The sequence below is a fragment of the Octodon degus genome, unplaced genomic scaffold (genome assembly GCF_000260255.1).
Source record: "Octodon degus isolate 3935 unplaced genomic scaffold, OctDeg1.0 scaffold00110, whole genome shotgun sequence".
Lineage (NCBI taxonomy): Eukaryota > Metazoa > Chordata > Mammalia > Rodentia > Octodontidae > Octodon > Octodon degus.
This window is the reverse complement of record NW_004524686.1, coordinates 2,437,261-2,450,869: the sequence shown is the minus strand read 5'-3', so window position 1 is coordinate 2,450,869 and position 13,609 is coordinate 2,437,261. Positions and strand designations below refer to the sequence as shown.

Here is a 13,609-nt window from a genome sequence, read left to right as displayed (position 1 = left end):
ACAGTAGATGCAGATCAATATGTTTCTGTTTCCAATGTTAAAGTTCTTTTAGAAAGACTACTTCAACACCACCATGGAAATATACTAAAGCGGTACTATAAAAAGTGTATAAAAAAATGAATGGAAGGGAGTTTTAGTTGAAAAATGGCAACTATAAAAGGAATCAAATAGAAGTGTTGGAAATGCCAAAAAATAAAGTATTTGGTGGCTTTACTAATACACTATTACATGGGCATGTATTTAATTTTTTTAAAAACAACATTTATTTATTTATTTATTTATTTATTTATTTGGTACAGGGTCTCACTATGCAGCTCAGACTCATAGTGATCAACCTGTCTCAATCTCCACCATACCTGGGGTCCTGAGGCATGTGGTGCTGGGAGTCGAACCCAGGTCCTTGCATTTGCCAGACAGGCACTTATGCCACCAAGTTATCTCCCCAGCCCTATGTTTTTAAGTACTTGTTCCAGCAGTTATACCTTTGGATATTATTAAACTAATTGTGTGTGCATGCAAGTGTGTGTGTGTGTGTGTGTGTGTGTGTGTGTGTGTGGTGTTGGGTATTGAAAGCATGGCCTCACCTATGCTAGGCAAGTGCTTGACCACTGAGCCATTCCCAGGCCCTTCCCATCTTTGAAAGCATTGTGAAAGAGTCTTCCCAAATTGCCCAGAATGGCATCAAATTCTTGATCCTCCTGCTTAGTGTCATAAGAACTCATGATTTCAGACAAACATTACCACTATTAGCTATGTTAAATTATTTCATAATAGAAAGTAATGATATGCATCTATTTGTATCTCTCTTGGTTTTTATGTTCATGTTATCATGGGAGACTCAGGAGATGTCTATGTTTTACAGTCCAAACATGGTGTATCCGCAAATACATTGCTATTATATTGTTTTAAATGGTTAACTATTTTATTTGGTTTTGTTTTACAAAACGTTTTTCTTGTTCTTACTAAACATGTGCTATCTTTTCTCAAGTAACAACATTAAATATCCATAACAGCTGTGTTAATGTCCTTGCCTATTAATTTTATAATTTGTTATTTCTGGCTCAGTTTTGACTAATTGTGTGTCCCCTTCCACATTATGGGTTGTATTGCCCTTCTTTGCATGCATGGTAACTTTTGGTTGGACTCCAGCTCTTGTGAATTTTACATTGGCAGTTGCTGGATATATATTTTGAATTCATATGGAGGGTCTTGAGATCCTGGAACATAAGTTAATTGGGAACAATCTTGCTTTAAAAGCCAGCTTTATTGAATAGGACCAGAAGAGCATTTAGTGTAGAGTTCATTTTTTCCATTATGAAGGAAAGGTACTTCTTAATACTTTACCTTAGGGGTATGCAATTATTTTTTTCCCCCTGAGGAGCTAAATAGTAAATACCTTAGGCCATGTGAGCCATATGGTCACAGTCCCAACCACTCAATTCTGTCACTGTAGAGCAAATATAGTCACAGAAAGTACATAAAAATGGGAGTGACTGCATTCCAAGAAAACTGTACTTATGAAAAGTTGGCAGACAGGATTTGGCCTGTTGCCCATGCTTTGCCCATCTCTGCTCTAATCCACAGCTCCTGATTGGTTGAGAGATCAGGCACCACTACTGGCTCTGTGTACGTTCCGGACATGGCTCTTCAAATCCTTGTCGGTAGTTTTCTCACTCCCATTTGCTCAGCAATACTTACCAGAATACGGAAGGGGGATCCCCTGCGACTCTTGGACGCTCTCTCTCTGTCTCTGGCCTTTGCTTCCTTAACTCAGTCTGTCAGCTCTTCCAGGGATTTGCTTTTCTGCCCCACAAGCTGGAATCATTCTCCAGGGAGCAAGCGGGGGCACTCATGAGATGCACCTCCCCACTTCCCCTGTCGTAGGGAGCAGTACTTTTTTCTCAGTCAGTGTTCAATACTTGAAAGTTGAATTATGCAGCTCTTTAGTTGTTTCAGGCAAGAAGGTAAATCTGGTTCCTGTTATTTTATCTTTGAATATATAGTGCTGGTACAAAACTGTATTGAATTAATATAAAATGTACCCACAGATAGGAAGTTAATTCTGTTACTTTTTTCCTATGAATCAGAAATAAAATTCTCTTCTATAAGCAAAATTAATCAGCATCAGTGCACAACTGATGACTGATTGATTGATTGATTGATTGATTTGTTATAGAGTCTCGCTACGTAGCTTAGACCAGCATAGCATGTGGTACTGGGGATCGAAACTGGGTCCTTGTGCTTCCCAGGTGCTTAGACTGCTGAGCTATCTCCCCAGCCCACAACTGATGAATTTAAACATTTGCAAAATCAGCCGTTTTACAGGATGGTTGGTAAATGAATTATTGGAGAAGTCTTGGGGAATATCAGGGTCCAGTCATGGTTACCAAGGTTAATTCTCAGAAATTAATGGTAAATACAGAAACTACAATGTGATCAGCTGATATGCATTTTATTTATTTGCTATAAGCTTTGATAGCTGTTTTCAACTCTACTTATGTAAGCTACTTGATGACAATGGGATTATTGTATTTCTCTATTTTATTCATTTTTTAAATTTTATTTTAAAGTGAAAGAAACAAAGACAACAAAATGACAAATAGCAATAAACATGATACAGAATTTCAAAATGAGAATAGGAAATTAACAATGGTTGTTATATTAGATATTGTTATCATCAAATTTGTTGCTCAGATTGCCAGATATAAGTATGCAATATTGATCAACCAATTAAACCTTATCCGTTCCTTTCAATAAACCAATAGAAATTAGTAGCACAATTATCTTAGCTATCTTGTGTATATCCTTTTGTTCTCCTTTCCCCCATTCCAGTTGTTCTTTCCTTTTTAAAAAAGATAAACATAACAGGGCCGGCCAAATAGCTCAGCAGACTAAAGCACCTGCTTAGGCAGATGCAGTGGCGGAGGTCTGATCCCCAGTGTGCAGTGCTGGCCCCGCCCCCCTGGCACACTGAGATAGAGATTGAGACTGGGCGTGGTGGTGCGCGCCTGTAATCCCAGCTCTTGGGAGGCTGAACACAAGAAAATTACTCCCAGTCCTATCTATGTAGTAGACCCTGTTGGACTAAAATACAACAACAACAAAAAAAGATAAACGTAACAATGAAACCAAATTTCAAAACAGCTTATAAGGACAGATACAATAGTTGATACATTGTGTATTGTTGTCCTCTAGTAGTTATTCAGAGTGAAAGATGTAGATGTCATATCTTGTCTACACAATATTAGCACAAAACTTTCATTTTTTCTTATCTAAAGAGAATATAAAATAGTAAAATTATCCTTAGTAAAAGATCAAAAACTTATTAGGAGCAGTACAGACCTTCACCAAACAAAGCAATCGGAAGTCATCATGTTGTCTTCAACCGAGAAACTTTTAATTTATTTGTTTATTTTTTTATGAAGTGCCAGGGATCAGACTTGTGCTTGAGAGGCAGGCGCCTATGCCACTGAGCTATCTCCCTGACCCCCGTTGTCTTCAAATTATTTGTTTAGATTATCAGATATAAGCACTCAATATTGATTTTAAAAAATTATAAGAAATGAAAAGGACAAGAAAGAAACATTTGAGCATCCCCTGCTCCCCTCTGTAGACCAGCAGAAGTCAGCAGGACAATTATCCAAGACTTCCTGCATACGTATATGAATATATCTCCCCCCTTTTCCCTACATTTTAATATCAACGTGTAATATAGGACAAAGAAATGTTGTTAGAGCTCCCCAGTGATTCCGATATGCAGCCAGGTGATTCTAATATACCTGCATGTTTACATTAACCCTAATTGAAGTAACAATCTTATATTAGAGACATTTCACTTTAGACTGTTGTAATTGAAACTTTTGTTTTATTCAGCAGATGTTTACTGAAGGTTTTTGATGTGCTCAGCACCAAACGGATGCTCCAAAGAGGGAGAATAAATGCAACACATGACTACTGACAAAACTTTACTGCATTGTTACGGCCACTCTAGAGGGGAAAAAAAGCTTCTTGTGTAGGTGGGGGAACAAGCTCATGTAAGTCAATTTGAGAAAAACATAAGCTATGCATAATTAGCTCCTGAATGGAGTAAACTAACTATATATTACATAAAAATTCGGCTTAGCAGAAAATCAGTTCAAGCTTGAGCTATCCAGGCAGGCTTTCTCAGAAGAATTACTGTTTCCTTTGGTCAAATAAGATGTATTTCAATGTACAAGAAAGTTTTTGCTTGGTAGTTCCAGGTCATGTTTCTCCTTTGTTTTAAGGTGACTTAGTGGCAAAATATGATAACTGATTTATATAAAACACATGATGTTAAAGATTTCTAAAAGTGTTTCAACTGTCAATTCATTAACCTTTTCAATTTCTGAAACCCTGTTTGAAATTAGCTGGCTTTTCTTCCTGCCCCCCAAGAATATCCAATCCCATTATTTTTCTTTATTAAGATAAAAAATGGGAAGATATCCTACATCAAAAACTGAGTTTTGAGTGTTTTGCTTTCTGGAAGCCAAAGTTCTGCCACAAATATATTTTATCATTTTATATATTTATTTATTTTCCTTTTTTTTTTTGATAGGGTGTCATTATGCAATTCAGGCTGTCCTTAAACTTGCTTTGTTGCCTAGGCTTGCCTTGGATTTGAAGTGATCCTCCTGCTTCAGCCTCCCAAGTGCTGGGAGTATAGATGTGTACCACCACATGTAGGTGGCATGTGCATTTATTAAAGGGAACTGATTATTCCTCTTCTCATTGATTATTTTACTCTAACATTATGCTTTGTGAAAAGAAATTTTTAGATATTTGTATATTTTCAATAAACTTTTGGGTCTATTTATTATTCTATTTCAAATGAAGAGATCTGTTTAGCTGGATAGGCAAAGTTGTAGGCTAGGTAGGGGTCCATATCTAAAATGCGGGCCTGCCTTCTTTGTCTCGCCATTTCCTACTTTTCTTTCTAAATGGCTTTTGCCTTCACACTTGACCCATGGCCTTGCCTTCTCCAAAAGAAGGTGGGAAATCCTTTTAAAATAGAAGCAGTGGCGCAGCACATCTTGTACAAGGAACAGCAGTGTCTGCGCTTAATGCTGGACGCCCAAGCAGCTGTCTGAGTTACTTGCCCTGAAATTGCCTTTGGGTAGAAGTAAACAAACATGGACATCCAATGAGCCCATTTGAAACTGACCTCTGAGGCATCTATTTTAGGCAGGTTGTAATTTTGTAAAAGGCCTGGCATGATTCCAAATGTTTATTTAGCGTTGAATAGTCTCCAGTTGGCTGGTTGGTTCATTTTTTAAAATGGTGTCAAGACATTAAGAAAGATACCAATAATAGATGCTGGATTTGCACTCATCTTGATCCACAGCAGTTTATTTTGCTGGGTGCCAGACCAAAAATTCATTTCAGGGAGAGACAAGTGAATGAGTCTGTCTATGTGGCAGCTGATTTTCATGGCAACTGCTATTACTTTCATTGTTCACATGCAAATAAAAAACTTGCAGTAGTGAAGGGCATCCTTGTGGCCTTCTATGTTCCTGCCAATATATTTCCTTTTCATAGAATCCAGGCCTTTTCATGGAATCCATAAAGCATGGAAATCAGCATGTGCTAAGTGTTTGGTACATGTTCTTTTCTGTCCTCACAACTACCCCAAGAAGTAAGCATTATTATTATTATTATTTTCATTTTAGAGACAAGGAGACTATAGTTCAGAGGTCTCCAACAATGAGAATAAAGTAAAGGTTGCAGAACTTTTATTCTGTATCTTTCTTTTTTTGTATCTACTAATCCATGACCAGATTTTAGACTCTCAGATATGACAAAATAAATTTGAGATGAATCTTCTGCTCTCCCATAAGTGGTAGCAATAGATTGTCCAAGTCCTTTTCTCTATTAATTATTTTGTCTAACTTCTGTTCTTTCTTTTCTCCTCATCTAAAGTGACTGAGTGATTCACCGAGACAGACACAGGTGGATCTTTTGGCTCTACAATCCTGCTATCCCCAAATGACAAGATGTGGCAAATGAAATGCCAAGTGTTCCTGTAGATACAGGTCATATCCATCTCTCCATAATCATTTTAGAATTACTTTCACAGCCACAAAGTTCTGCGTCAGTGCAAATCTTTTTCTCTAAGCAGCACTTTTAGGAACTTGAGGAATTGCTGAAGGTAGGAAGAAATTGTAGAAGATCTAGATTCTAATTAACTTTTCTTCTAATTAACTCTGTCACCATTCCTTTGTGAATGCAACTGAGACACTCAAAGTTAAAGGAGCATGCTAAGGATGGCAGTGGCCCAAGTCCAGGGAGCTCACAGAATGCTGCTTCTCATTGATGGGACTGTAAAGCAAAAATAATTACCAGAATAGTCAGTGGCATGAAAGGGAAGGAGAAAAGTGATTTTTGCACATGTAGATTGAGAATAAAAATTCTTTACATTAAAAAGTAGTATTTTTATAGATAAGTGAAGACATCTCACTATCTCTGTGCTTCTGTACCGTTTTTTCTGTGTTTAGTGGTTCATCATTGGACAAGTGATGGTAAAATTTTGCAATGCTGCCAGTAGACTCTTTCCATGCTCTTTCTCTCCTCCATCCTACGCATTATCCAGCAAGACTTTGTATAAGTCAGTTCCCTATTGCTAGGACAAAATACCTAACATCCTCTATTTAAAGGAGGAGAGGTTTACTAGCTCAGAGTCTTAGTGGGTGCAGTCCCTAGTGGGCTGGCTCTAAGGTAGAAATGATGTGGCAGAATAGCATGACAGAGGAAAGCTGCTCACATCGCGATGGCCAGAGAGCAGCAAGATTGGGGTGGGGCGTGGAGGAGGTACGGACACAAGCATCCCCTGGTCATGCTCCCAGTGACTTTTCTCTTCCACCTATCAATGTAAGACTTTCAGGAGAAAATTTATATTTGAACCATAATATTCCTTCCCTGGCCCCATGAAGGCTCATAGCCATTTCATTATGCAAGATATAATTTAGTCTGTTTCTAAGAGTCACCAACATCTTAATGGCTCCAGTATTACTAAACAATTAAAATCTAAGGCCTCCTTAGTGACTCAAGGCAAGCTCTTCACTGTGAACCCTTATAAAAATAAAAAAGAAAATTAAGCCTTTCCAACATATAATGATGCAGAGTAAACATTCCTATCCAAAAAATAGGAATAGAGGAATAGATAGAAGTTGGACGAAAGCAAGACTAAAGCAGCCTTTAGCAAGCATTAAATCCTGTAACTCTATGTCCAACACCTGGGATAGGTTGTGTTGAGAAGTGAGTATAAAGGGCTCGGCCCGCCCTGCCCTAGGCCTTACTTGTTGCTGTCCTCCTTGCCTTTCTCTCAGGCAGGCTCTGATCACTGCCTCTGTCTTTGCTAGCAGAGGTTCCACAGTTTGGACATCTCTAACTGCAATTTTTGCTTCACTCAACAGCTTCACACACTGATCTCTTATGGAGGTCCCAGCAGTGACTGCCTAGACTTCTCCTCTGAAATCTGTCTAGAAGTCTCTGTGACCACAAAACACTTGTATTCTGTGTCCCTGAAAAACAAGGACCATGTTAATGATGTCATGGTCAGCTACCAGCTTAAGCAGTGGCTGGGCCCCCTTGGACCATGGCTGTAGTTAGGTGCCTCTGAGTGCCTCGGTGGATGAACCCAGCTATATACTTCTCTAGGGGTCTTGAGTAAATAGGCATCCCACGGTCTGTCTTCTCAGATGAAAGATTTCACTTGTTCACTCTTGAGCCTATGATCTCTGGGGTCTTGCTAATTTCTTTCTTTCCTTTTTTTTTATGGTACTGGGGTTTGAACTCAGGACCTTGCACTTGCCAAACAAGTGTTTATTTTACTGAGCTACCTCCCCACCTTCATCTTGTTAATTTTTGAGACGTCCTCAAATCATCTTTCTTCTTGCCTCTGAACAAAGTATTTCACTTATTCACAATAAGGCTATTCTTTCTAGTAACTATGCTCTTCTTTGTACAAACTGAATGCTTTCACTTCCTGAGAAAAGTGAAAACTTTTCAAAACATTTATCTCTGAAATTTGCTCCTGACATGTGGAGGATCACCTGGATGATTCTTCTTGAACAATTATCTCCATTTTGGCTAAACTGAGTCCTATTCCCATGTCTTGAGGTTTGCAGAGCTGGCTTGGACTTCTCTTTTCCTCCTCAACTGGCTTTAGACAATGCAAATTGGTCTATCCCAGGGGTTGATGTGTAGCCTTCAAAGCAAGGTGACAGGTTGGTGTTGCCCTGTCCCATACCTCTCAAAAAGCATGTGTGAGCTAGATGGGAAGGAGAGCCCTGCTCCACACTGTTGGCTGGGATCAAGCCTCAAGATAGAGGCTGTGACTTCTCAGAGAATAAAAACATTACACATCAGAGCTGAAGCACTGACCTCAAAACATTAGACACTACCTCAAATTGTTTTATGCACATTACTGTTTCTGCAGATCCTTCTCTCTGCGTATTGCAGAGGTGATCTCAAGCCTCTACCTAGCCCAGCTCACAGCACTATATACTTTCCACCACAACTGCAGTCACTCATCTCCCAGCCACTCCCCTCTTCACAAATTAATAAAACCTGGGTTTGGTTCTGGGTTGAGGTCTTTGTTTCAGATAGCCATCCTCCTAACTGGGCTTAGGATCTCCTTGATTTCCCATATGCTTTAGTGACATTATTTTCAGCATACATCACACTGGATGTGGCAGATTGGAATTTACTTACTGGTATTCCAATAACTTTTTCATGGGATTACAAATATAAACCTCCCAAACTGCATGCCTATAATCCCAGAACTTGGAAGGCTGAGGCAGGAGGATTGCTAAGAGTTTGAGGCCAGTCTGGGCTACAAAGTGAACTGAAGACCTGTCTGAACTGCATAGTGAGATTCTGTCTCAAAAAGGCAAAAAACAAAACAAAACAAAAAACTGAAAGCAAAACAAAAGAAACAACAATAAGAAGAACAATAAACACACAGCATACATATCCCCTTGGCTCCCAGCACTGTCCTTATTCCCAACTGAAGCATCATGAACTTGATCTCTATTATATGCATTCCTAACAGCATTTGGGCTTTTGAGTGCTGACCTGTATTGCATATAATTGCATATCAAGCACTGTTCACAACATCCTAGGGCATCTCCAGCATCTTATCAAACCTCTCTAGCAATTTAGTGCCAAATTCCCCTGAACCAGATGGGCAGAAATAGTTTTAGTAATGACCCCTCATTTTACTATCAATTTTTCTGGATCAGCTGCTTTCTCACTGCTGGGACAAAAATGCCCAACATCCCCAACTGAAAAGATGAAAGTTTATTTTGGCTCACAGTCTTAGTGCGTGGAGCCTGTGTCTGGGTGGCTCTCGTGCTGAGGTGGCCTGGCAGAGGACATGGCAGGGAAAAAAATAGAGGAAAGTGGCCCTCCTCTGACAACAAAGCAGAGAGGCGTTAGGGGAGGAGCTGCGGACAGGAATATACTTGTCCAGATCACGCTCCCTGTGACCCACCTCTTCTAACCAGGCCCCACCCCTGAAAGTGAGAACTTAGAGAAGCATTTTAGGATTTTTTTTTTTTTTTTCCAGAACCGGGGATTGAACTCAGATCCCTGTGTTTGCCAGTCAAGTACTTATCCTACTGAGCCATCTCCCCGGCCCCTAGAGAAGCATTTTAGATGTAAACCACAGCACACTTGTGTCTCTCTATCCCTGGAATATGTGGTGCTGATGTTGCTCATGATGTTGGTACTATCTAGCCATGGTCTATCCTCTTTAGCTAAGCCATTCTTCCTAGCCTTTGAGGTAGATTTCAGATATCCCTTCCTTTAATAAAGTACTTCACCCAAAATAGTTCTCCAATACATATGAGCTCAATAATGAATAATTATCTTATTATTCTTGCCAGCATCAGTGTTTATTACTTTTTCAAACTACAACTGCAGTTAAATTTCTGTTTCTCCCAAATCATTCTAGTTCTTTCAATTAGTTTGGGAGTACTATCTTTTAAGTGTGATCTGTCTAGTCAGGACATAGCTACGTTCCATATTTTGTACTAGGGTTATTTGCCTCTGTTCTCTATATTCCAGTGAAAGTCTATTTTTTTAAGATCATACTAACCTTTTCCTTTGAAATTTTTCTGATAGCTCATTTTCTCATTTTCCTCTTACTCCATTTCCTTAATTTCAACCCTAGCATGTAGCATAGTTATTTTCATCTTGGATTTTTTTTTATTTATTTATTTATTTATTTATTTGGTACAGGGTCTGTCTACACAGCTCAGATTTGTAGTGCTCCTCCTGTTTTTAGCCTCTCTACTGCTGAGATTATAGGCGTGTACCACCATGCCTGGACTCGGTGGCCAGCTCAGTGTGCTTGGCGGTGGGGCCGACACAGCGTGTGGTCTCAGGGGTCAAACCCTGGTCCCTGCACTTGCCTAAGCAGGTGCTTAATTCCCTGAGCTATCTTGCTGGCCCTTCTTTCCATTCTTTCTTCAGAAATTACTTTAAGGTGTTTTTATTCCTCAAGTCACTTGCTTCTCAGCGGTCAATCATGAGTCTGACTTATATAGGTGAGAGCACATGGAAACACTATCTCTCCTGCCTCTCAACCTGCAGCTATTGCTGCCAAACAGTTGGCAGCTAATGGGCCTAATGCAGCTTTGCCTTTGAAGGCTGCTGTTGACTTTGGCAAATTCTCAGGCCAAGTGCTCCCCAGGGGCTGTCCCCTCCTGCAGATCTCAGGCTAGTACAACCAGGATGAATGCTCGTCCTGAGGAGCCACATAGGAGCTCAGAGCCTGGGGCAAGGTGCAAGCCCAGCTGTGTCCCAGGCCCATGCCATGCAGCTGCTCCCCTTTGGCAGTGGGACTCCTCTGGTACAACCTATCAAAACCTCTGACCACCTGGTTTCTCAAGGATTTGATGAAATCATTTTTGATTGTAAATTGTCTTTTTGTTTGTTATGCCTCAGTGCTCATCAGTGTCTGGTTGGCCCTCTTTTGCTGAATCACAGAGGCTCGGAGCTCTTCTGACCTGACCTCTCATCTAGAATGCTATGCTCCCTTCTTCAGATAGCTGAGGAAACTCCCCTCTGCTGGCTGTGACTTTTGCTGTGTGATGATATGGCTTGTTCTTGTGTTCACTCCTCACCTGATCCCGTAAGTCCTCCCTGATTCCTTGAACAGAAAAGGGTTTCGTTGCCAGCGTAGAGCCTCAACCCTGATCAACCGAATGACTGCATATTGAGTACTTACTGTATATAAAGTCTTATTTCACTTGCATCAATTATATAAAAGTGAGTATCAAAAGTGCTTTCTTTCAAAGAGCTTCCGATTTATTTATTTATTTTAAAATGTATTTGGTACAGAGTCTCACTCTCCAATTCAGACTTGTAGTGATCCTCCTGTTTTCAGCCTCCCCAGCTCTTGGATTGCAGGCATATGCCACCAGGGCCAGTCTCAGTGGCTGGCTCAGTGCCCCTCAGGGCTGGGCCAGTGAGGCCTGTGGTGCTGGGGATCAAACCCTGGTCCCTGCACTTGCCTAAGGCAGGTGCTTAGTCTGTGAGTTAGCTTGCCAGCTTGAGCTTACCATTTAAGGAGACTTTAAAGTTCCTAATTTATATGTAAAATTCCTAACCTGTTAAGTTCCTAACTGAGATTCACAGTGGGGGAAGGTCAGTGTGCGCACACACACACACACAAAGAAGTAAAGATTGGGGCCATTCACTTGAAAGAGGTGCCATGCAGAATGATTTGAGGGGGCTAGAGTCATGACCAAGGTGATACATGTTTGGAGGTAGAGGCAAGGCACATTTCACTAGACTTGAAGTAGTCTTTTTAAGTAGGGTGCTATATCTCTGATTGTATCTAGAATCTTAAGTGTCTCCCTTACTAAATACAGTTATGATCTCTACTCAATGAGCCACAAAAACACCAATCTGGTATAACTTCCAAATGCCTCTATAAAGAGAAAAATTATTCAATGACACTTCTTAAATCATGGGAAGTAAGACTAGTCAATACCATTACCATAGTTATCGTGTCTATGGCCATGGGATTTACAGTGTGTATATTTGCGTGCATGGGGGGGGGCTCTGAGTTCAGTCCCAAACACAGGTGGGCAGTGGAGAACTTACAGTCAAGTGGGCAAGATGGTATAAGAGATACTAGCGGGGGAAGGAGAATTCTGATTAAAACTACCTAAAGTAATTCTTACTTAAGAGGCCAAAATGATTAGGTATCACCCGGGCAATGATGGGGGAGGAAGAACTATCAAGGAATCAAAGATGGTTAGCCAATAAACATGACCTGATATTTAAGGTATAGGGTTCTTGGTTTTTTTTTTTTTTTTTTTTAGGGTTCTTGTTAAATTCACAGAGGAGGCTTCATTTAGAACTAGAATTTATAAGAAAATACACAGACAGGCCTAGAAGAAGACTTAGGAACCTAATTAAAGTTTGGACAAGCAAAGCATTTTTATTACTGGCGGGGAAGGTGTCAGCTTTCTGTATAAATCCCTGCACTATCAGTGTCATGTTAGGAACTAAAAGGCCTGCTGATGCATGAGTTTATACTTCAGTAGGATTCAATAGAATGCGGCAGGAAGTCTGAGGACAGAATGACAGAATCCAATATACTTTGGGGAAATAATTAGAACATTACTAACGACTTCACTAATACTTGTTAGGAAGTTATTTCAATAATATGAATGAGGAATGATAATAAATTTACGAGTTGAATCGGACATCTGCTTTCTAGAACAAAACAAGCTGTCTGATGTGGGCCTCAAGGGATAATTGAGTTCTCCATGATACCCAGGCTTTGACCCTACTAACCAGGTACATAGTGGTCCAATAAGCAGACATGGGAAAATAAGACCAGAACAAGGTTTCAGGGAAAGGGGAAGGGTTCCATCTTTGTGTTTGTACAGCCCAGGGGGACAGGAATGTTTGGGGATAGGGCCACCAGGCTCCTTAATGAACATGAATGGTGCCACCTTGAACTATTTTTTGAAGGTCTCTAACACACATTGATTCTTACCTAAACTGATTTACACAGTTCACACCTCCTTGGTCATTTTATTTACCACCTCCCTCTCTTCCTTTCTCCCTATTTTTTAAACATTAAAAAGTAAGTAGACTTCACTTCCGTTCAGCTCATAATGTTTCCCCAGATGAACTTAGCATTTTGAATGAGGGAGAGTCTGAGCTTTTAAATAAAATATTAGGTAATGGATGTACCAGGAATAAACTAAAAAAGATGCAAGCTTTTCTTGCTGATTTCGCTTTTATTCCCCAGTGTCTTACACTGAAGGAGACCACGGGCAACGAGGCACTGCACGTTGGATCCAGAATTGCTAAAGTAAGTTTTCTCCTCTGGTGCAGTCCCAGAGGACACGCAGAATCTGGGGAGCTGTTCAGCGTTTCATATTCTTCCCCTAAGTAAATTAAATCGGGAGCGCATTTCCTCACCCAGGCCGCTACAAAAGCTTGCTGTACCTTTTTGGCAAGCGGTATTTGAAAGGGAGCTTGTAGAACCATTCAGAACCGGCCTCCCCCAGCCATCTGTGTTGGAGGCCCAGCTGCGAGGGCGGCAGGTCCTGGGTGGGACGGG

General features: G+C 40.3%; 1 long non-coding RNA gene across 1 annotated transcript; it reads left to right on the top strand.

The window, feature by feature from the left end:
• The first annotated feature begins 2,255 nt into the window (after window positions 1-2,255).
• LOC111812035 lies at window positions 2,256-13,357 on the top strand. Its single transcript, XR_002817640.1, has 4 exons — window positions 2,256-2,391; window positions 3,877-4,034; window positions 12,755-12,834; window positions 13,295-13,357. It is a non-coding gene; the product is annotated as an uncharacterized LOC111812035 (long non-coding RNA).
• Window positions 13,358-13,609: the final 252 nt, after the last annotated feature.